Consider the following 7,646-nt stretch of genomic DNA (forward strand, 5'->3'; position numbering starts at 1 on the left):
GTGGGGGGAGAGAGTGAAGGGGGAGAGTGAGTGGGGGGGGGAGAGAGTGAGGGGGGGGGGAGAGAGTAAGGGGGGGGGAAGAGGAGAGAGTGAGGGGGAGAGGAGAGAGTGAGGGGGAGAGAGGGGACAGGGGGAGACTGAGGGGGGAGAGGGAGTGAGGGGGAGAGAGATAGAGGGAGAGGGCAGCACTGAGCCCGGGGGGTGAGGGGAGAGCAGGGGGAGAGAGGGGACAGGGGGAGAGACTGAGGGGGAGAGTGTGTGAGGGGGAGTGAGGGGGGGAGAGGGGGAGTGTGATAGGGGGAGAGGGCAGCACTGAGCCCGGGGGGTGAGGGGAGAGAGAGTGAGGGGGGAGAGAGGGGACAGGGGGAGAGTGTGAGGGGGGAGAGTGTGAGGGGGAGAGGGGGAGAGTGATAGAGGGGAGAGGGCAGCACTGAGCCCGGGGGGAGAGGGGGACAGGGGAGTGTGAGTGGGGGGAGAGATTGAGGGGGGAGGAGAGATTGAGGGGGGGGAGAGAGTGAGGGGGGGGGAAGAGAGTGAGGGGGGAGAGAGAGAGAGAGTGAGGGGGGAGAGAGAGAGAGTGAGGGGGAGAGAGAGTGAGGGGGAGAGAGTGGACAGGGGGAGACTGAGGGGGGAGAGGGAGTGAGGGGGAGAGAGATAGAGGGAGAGGGCAGCACTGAGCCCGGGGGGTGAGGGGAGAGTGAGGGGGAGACACTGAGGGGGGAGAGACTAAGGTGGGAGAGAGAGTGTGTGAGGGGGGAGAGATGGCGGGGAGAGGGCAGCACTGAGCCCGGGGGGTGAGGGGAGAGAGGGGGGGAGAGAGGGGACAGGAGAGTGTGAGGGGGGAGAGTGATAGGGGGAGAGGGCAGCACTGAGCCCGGGGGGGTGAGGGGGAGTCAGGGGACAGGGGAGTGTGAGGGGGAGAGAGTGAGGGGGGAGAGAGAGTGAGGGGGGAGAGGGGACAGGGGGAGAGACTGAGGGGAGAGTGTGTGAGGGGGGAGAGATAGAGGGGAGAGGGCAGCACTGAGCCCGGGTGGTGAGGGGAGAGAGGGGACAGGGGGAGAGAGTAAGGGGTGGAGAGAGTGAGGGGGAGAGTGTGTGAGGGGAGAGCGAGGGGACAGGGGAGGGTGAGGGGGGAGTGAGGGGGGGGAGAGAGTGAGGGGGGGGGAGAGAGTGAGGGGGGGGGAGAAAGTGAGGGGGGGGGAGATGAGAGAGTGAGGGGGGAGAGATAGAGGGGAGAGGGCAGCACTGAGCCCGGGGGGTGAGGGGAGAGAGGGGACAGGGGAGTGAGGGGGGAGAGAGAGTGAGGGGGGAGAGGGGTACAGGGGGAGAGACTGAGTGGAGAGTGTGTGAAGGGGGAGAGATAGAGGGGAGAGGGCAGCACTGAGCCCGGAGGGTGAGGGGAGAGGGGGGAGAGAGTGAGTGGGGGAGAGTGATAGAGGGAGAGGGATAGAGGGGACAGGGGAGAGGGCAGCTCTGAGCCCGGGGGGTGAGGGGAGAGAGGGGACAGGGGGAGAGAGTGAGGGGGGAGAGAGTGAGGGGGAGAGTGTGTGAGGGGGGAGTGAGGGGAAGAGAGGGGACAGGGGAGTGTGAGGGGGGAGTGAGGGGGAGAGAGTGAGGGGGGAGAGAGTGAGGGGGGGGAGAGAGTGAGGGGGGAGAGAGAGTGAAGGGGGGCAAGAGAGTGTGGGGGGGGAGAGGAGAGAGTGAGGGGGGAGAGGGAGTGAGGGGGAGAGAGATAGAGGGAGAGGGCATCACTGAGCCCGGGGGGTGAGGGGAGAGCGGGGGGGAGAGAGGGGACAGGGGAGAGACTGAGGGGGAAAGTGTGTGAGGGGGGAGAGAGGGTGGGAGAGAGGGGACAGGGGAGTGTGAGGGGGCAGTGATGGGGGGGAGAGGGGGAGAGTGATAGGGGGAGAGGGCAGCACTGAGCCCGGGGGGTGAGGGGACAGGGGGGAGAGAGGGGACAGGGGACTGTGAGGGGGAGAGAGGGGACAGGGGAGTGTGAGTGGGGAGAGGGGACAGGGGTGTGTGAGAGGGGAGTGAGGGGGGAGAGAGAGTGATAGGGGGAGAGGGCAGCACTGAGCCCGTGGGTGAGGGGAGAGGGGGAGAGAGGGGACAGGGGGAGAGACTGAGGGGGAGAGTGTGTGTGAAGGTGGAGAGAGAGTGAGGGGGGAGAGAGATAGGGGGAGAGGGCAGCACTGAGCCCGGGGGGTGAGGGGGGAGAGAGTGATGGGGGGAGAGGGAGTGAGGGGGGGAGAGGGGGGACAGGGGAGTGTGAGGAAGTGAGAGACTGTGTGAGAGAGGAGAGGGGGGAGAGAGATAGGGGGGAGAGGGCAGCACTGAGCCCGGGGGGTGAGGGGAGAGAGGGGAGAGAGAGGGGACAGGGGAGTGTGAGGGGGAGAGACTGAGGGGGGGAGAGGGGGAGAGAGTGAGGGGGGAGAGAGAGTGAGGGGGGAGAGGGCAGCACTGACCCCGGGGGGGTGAGGGGAGAGAGGGACAGGGGGAGAGACTGAGGCAGAGAGTGTGTGAGGGGGGAGAGAGAGTGAGGGGGGGAGAGGGGACAGGGGGAGAGACTGAGGGGGAGAGGGGGAGAGTGATAGGGGGAGAGGGCAGCACTGAGCGCGGGGGTGAGGGGGGAGAGAGGAGAGAGAGGTGAGAGAGGGGACAGGGGAGTGAGAGGGGGAGAGACTGAGGGGAGAGAGTGTGTGAGGGGAGAGTGATAGGGGGAGAGGGCAGCACTGAGCCCGGGGGGTGAGGGGAGAGAGGGTCAGGGGAGTGTGAGGGGGGAGTGAGGGGGGGAGAGAGTGTGTGAGGGGGAGAGTGATAGGGGAGAGGGCAGCACTGAGCCCGGGGGTGAGGGGGAGTGAGGGGACAGGGGAGTGTGAGGGGGGAGAGATAGAGGGGAGAGGGCAGCACTGAGCCCAGGGGGTGAGGGGAGAGGGGGGAGAGAGGGGACAGGAGTGACTGAGGGGGGAGAGTGAGGGAGTGAGAGAGTGTGTGAGGAGGGAGAGAGATAGGGGGAGAGGGCAGCACTGAGCCGGGGGGTGAGGGGAAGAGAGGGGGGAGAGACTGAGGTGGGAGAGTGTGTGAGGGGGAGAGAGAGTGAGGGGGGAGAGAGAGTGTGTGAGGGGGAGAGATAGAGGGGAGAGGGCAGCACTGAGCCCGGGGGGTGAGGGGACAGGGGACAGGGGAGTGTGAGGGGGAGAGAGGGAGGGAGAGAGGGGACAGAAGAGTGTGAGGGGGAGAGAGGGGACAGGGGAGTGTGAGGGGAGAGAGGGGACAGGGGAGTGTGAGGGGGAGAGGGGACAGGGGAGTGTGAGGGGGACAGGGAGTGTGAGGGGAGAGATAGAGGGGAGAGAGTGTGTGAGGGGGAGAGAGAGTAAGGGGGGAGAGAGAGTGTGTGAGGGGAGAGAGATAGAGGGGAGAGGGCAGCACTGAGCCCGGGGGGTGAGGGGAGAGAGAGGGGAGAGGGGTGAGAGAGGGGACAGGGGAGTGAGAGGGGGAGAGACTGAGGGGAGAGAGTGTGTGAGGGGAGAGTGATAGGAGGAGAGGGCAGCACTGATCCCGGGGGGTGGAGAGGGGGGGGTGGAGACTGAGGGGACAGGGGAGCGTGACGGGGGAGAGGGGACAGGGGAGTGTGAGGAGGGGAGTGAGGGGGGAGAGATAGAGGGGAGATGGCAGCACTGAGCCCGGGGGGTGAGGGGACAGGGAACAGGGGAGTGTGAGGGGGAGAGAGGGAGGGAGAGAGGGGACAGAGGAGTGTGAGAGGGAGAGAGGGGACAGGGGAGTGTGAGGGGGAGAGAGGGGACAGGGGAGTGTGAGGGGGGAGAGGGGACAGGGGAGTGTGAGGGGGGAGTGAGGGGGAGAGCGAGTGTGTGAGGGGGGAGAGATAGAGCGCAGAGGGCAGCACTGAGCCCGGGGGGTGAGGGGAGAGAGAGGGGGGAGAGGGGACGGGGGAAGAGAGGGGACAGGGGACTGTGAGGGGGGAGTGAGGGAGGGAGAGAGTGTGTGAGGGGGGAGAGACTGAGGTGGGGAGACACTGAGGGGGAGAGTGTGTGAGGGGGGAGACGGGGGAGAGAGTGAGTGGGGAGAGAGAGTGAGGGGGGAGAGGGGACAGGGGGAGACTGAGGGGGGGCAGTGAGGGGGGAAGAGTGTGTGATGGGGGAGAGGGGGAGTGAGATAGAGGGGGAGAGTGTGTGAGGGGGGAGAGAGAGTGAGGGGGGAGAGTGATAGGGGGAGAGGGCAGCACTGAGCCCGGTGGGTGTGGGGAGAGAGGGGAGAGAGAGGGGACAGGGGAGTGTGAGGGGGGAGTGAGGGGAAGAGTGTGTGAGGGGGGAAGAGAGTGAGGGGGGAGAGATAGAGAGGACAGGGGAGTGTGAGGGGGGGGAGAGAGGGGAGGGAGTGTGAGGGGGGGAGAGAGGGAAGGGCGAGTGAGGGGGGAGAGGGGACAGGGGGAGACTGAGGGGGGGAGTGAGGGGGGAAGAGTGTGTGAGGGGGGAGAGGGGGAGTGAGATAGAGGGGGAGAGTGTGTGAGCGGGGAGAGAGAGTGAGGGGGGAGAGTGATAGGGGGAGAGGGCAGCACTGAGCCCGGGGGGTGAGGGGAGAGAGAGGGGACAGGGGAGTGTGAGGGGGAGAGTGTGTGAGGGGGGAGAGAGTGAGGGGGGAGAGATAGAGAGGACAGGGGAGTGTGAGGGGGGGGAGAGAGGGGAGGGAGTGTGAGGGGGGGGAGAGAGGGGAGGGCGAGTGACGGGGGAGAGGGCAGCACTGAGCCCGGGGGGTGAGGGGAGAGAGGGGACGGGGGAGTGTGAGGGGGGAGTGAGGGGGGGGAGAAAGTGTGTGAGGAGGGAGAGAGTGAGGGGGGAGAGAGGGGACAGGGGGAGAGACTGAGGGGGAGAGTGTGTGAGGGGGGAGAGAGTGAGGGGGGACAGAGAGTGAGGGGGGAGAGAGATAGAGGGAGAGGGCAGCACTGAGCCCGGGGGGTGATGGAAGAGAGGGGACAGGGGAGTGTGAGGGGGGAGAGGGGACAGGGGACAGGGGACAGAGGAGTGTGAGGGGGTGAGTGAGGGGGGAGAGATAGAGGGGAGAGGGCAGCACTGAGCCCGGGGGGTGAGGGGAGAGAGGGGAGAGAGAGGGGACAGGGGAGTGTGAGGGGGAGAGACTGAGGGGGGGTAGAGAGAGTGAGGGGGGGAAAAGGGGAGAGAGTGAGGGGGGAGAGAGATAGGGGGAGAGGGCAGCACTGAGCCCGGGGGAGAGAGGGGAGTGTGAGGGGGGGAGAGAGGGGAGTGTGAGGGGGGAGAGAGGGGGGGAGAGAGTGTGTGAGGGGTGGAGAGAGATAGGGGGAGAGGGCAGCACTGAGCCCGGGGGGTGAGGGGAGAGAAGGGGGAGAGAGGGGACAGGGGAGTGTGAGGGGGAGAGACTGAGGGGGGGAGAGAGAGTGAGGGGGGAGAGAAAGTGAGGGGGGAGTGAGTGGGAGAGGGGGAGAGAGTGAGGGGGGAGAGAGAGTGAGGGGGGCGAGAGATAGAGGGAGAGGGCAGCACTGAGCCCGGGGGGTGAGGGGAGAGAGGGGACAGGGGGAGAGACTGAGGGGGAGAGGGGGAGAGAGATAGAGGGGAGAGGGCAGCAATGAGCCTGGGGGGTGAGGGGAGAGAGGGGACAGGGGAGTGTGAGGGGGGAGAGAGTGTGTGAGGGGGGAGAGGGGACAGGGGGAGAGTGATACGGGGAGAGGGCAGCACTGAGCCCGGGGGGTGAGGGGAGAGGGGACAGGGGGAGGGAGAGAGGGGGAGGAGAGGGTGAGAGACTGGGGGGGGGAGGGGGAGAGAGTGAGGGGGAGAGAGAGTGAGGGGGGCGGGAGATAGAGGGAGAGGGCAGTACTGAGCCCGGGGGGTGAGGGGGAGAGAGGATACAGGGGGAGAGACTGACGGGGAGAGGGGGAGAGAGATAGAGGGGAGAGGGCAGCACTGAGCCTGGGGGGTGAGGGTAGAGATGGGACAGGGGAGTGTGAGGGGGTAGTGAGGGGGGAGAGAGTGTGTGAGGGGGGAGAGGGGACAGGGGGAGAGTGATAGGGGGAGAGGGCAGCACTGAGCCCGGGGGGTGAGGGGAGAGGGGACAGGGTGAGGGAGAGTGAGGGGGGGAGAGGGGGAGAGACTGGGATGGGAGAGGGAGAGAGTGAGGGGGGGAGAGGGAGAGAGTGAGGGGGGGAGAGGGGGAGAGTGATAGGGGGAGAGGGCAGCACTGAGCCCGGGGGGTGAGGGGAGAGAGGGGACAGGGGAGTGTGAGGGGGGAGAGAGTGTGTGAGGGGGGAGAGTGATGGGGGAGAGGGCAGCACTGAGCCCGGGGGTGAGGGGGACTGAGGGGAGAGACTGAGGGGACAGGGAGAGAGAGAGGGGGGAGAGTGTGTGAGGGGGTAGAGATAGAGGGGAGAGGGCAGCACTGAGACCTGGGGGGTGAGGGGGAGTGAGGGGACAGGGGAGTGTGAGGGGGGAGAGATAGAGGGGAGAGGGCAGCACTGAGCCCAGGGGGTGAGGGGAGAGGGGGGAGAGAGGGAACAGGGAGAGACTGAGGGGGGAGAGTGAGGGAGTGAGAGAGTGTGTGCGGAGGGAGAGAGATAGGGGGAGAGGGCAGCACTGATGCCGGGGGGTGAGGAGAGAGAGGGGGGAGAGAGGGGAGTGTGAGGGGGAGAGAGGGAACAGGGGGAGAGTGAGGGGGAGAGTGAGGGAGTGAGAGAGTGTGTGAGGGGGTAGAGATAGAGGGGAGAGGGCAGCACTGAGCCGGGGGGGTGAGGGGGAGTGAGGGGTGAGAGTCAGGGGGGAGAGGGAGTGAGGGGGAGAGGGAGTGAGAGAGTGAGGGAGAGAGTGTGTGAGGGGAGAGAGATAGAGTGGAGAGGTCAGCACTGAGCCCGGGGGGTGAGGGGAGAGAGAGGGGGGAGAGAGGGGACAGGGGGAGAGTGAGGGGGGAGAGTGTGTGAGGGGGAGAGAGAGTGAGGGGGGAGAGAGAGTGTGTGAGGGGGGGAGAGAGAGTGTGTGAGGGGGGAGAGATAGAGGGGAGAGGGCAGCACTGAGCCCGGGGGGTGAAGGGAGAGAGAGGGGAGAGGGGTGAGAGAGGGGACAGGGGAGTGAGAGGGGAAGAGACTGAGGGGAGAGAGTGTGTGAGGGGAGAGTGATAGGGGGAGAGGGCAGCACTGAGCCCGGGGGGTGAGGGGGGAGAGAGGAGAGAGGGGTGAGAGAGGGGACAGGGGAGTGTGAGGGGGAGAGACTGAGGGGGGAGAGGGAGTGAGGGGGGAGAATGATAGGGGGGAGGGCAGCACTGAGCCCGGTGGGTGAGGGGGAGAGAGCGGACAGGGGAGTGTGAGGGGGGGAGAGAGTGTGTGAGGGGGGAGAGTGATAGGGGGAGAGGGCAGCACTGAGCCCGGGGGGTGAAGGGGACTGAGGGGAGAGACTGAGGGGACAGGCGTAGAGAGAGGGGGGAGAGTGTGAGAGAGTGTGTGAGGGGGTAGAGATAGAGGGGAGAGGGCAGCACTGAGCCCGGGCGGTGAGGGGAGAGAGAGGGGGGAGAGACTGAGGTGGGAGAGAGAGTGTGTGAGGGGGCAGAGATAGAGGGGAGAGGGCAGCACTGAGACCGGGGGGTGAGGGGAGAGTGGGGACAGGGGGTGAGAG

The sequence above is a fragment of the Pristiophorus japonicus genome, chromosome 22 (assembly GCF_044704955.1).
Source record: "Pristiophorus japonicus isolate sPriJap1 chromosome 22, sPriJap1.hap1, whole genome shotgun sequence".
Classification (NCBI taxonomy): domain Eukaryota; kingdom Metazoa; phylum Chordata; class Chondrichthyes; family Pristiophoridae; genus Pristiophorus; species Pristiophorus japonicus.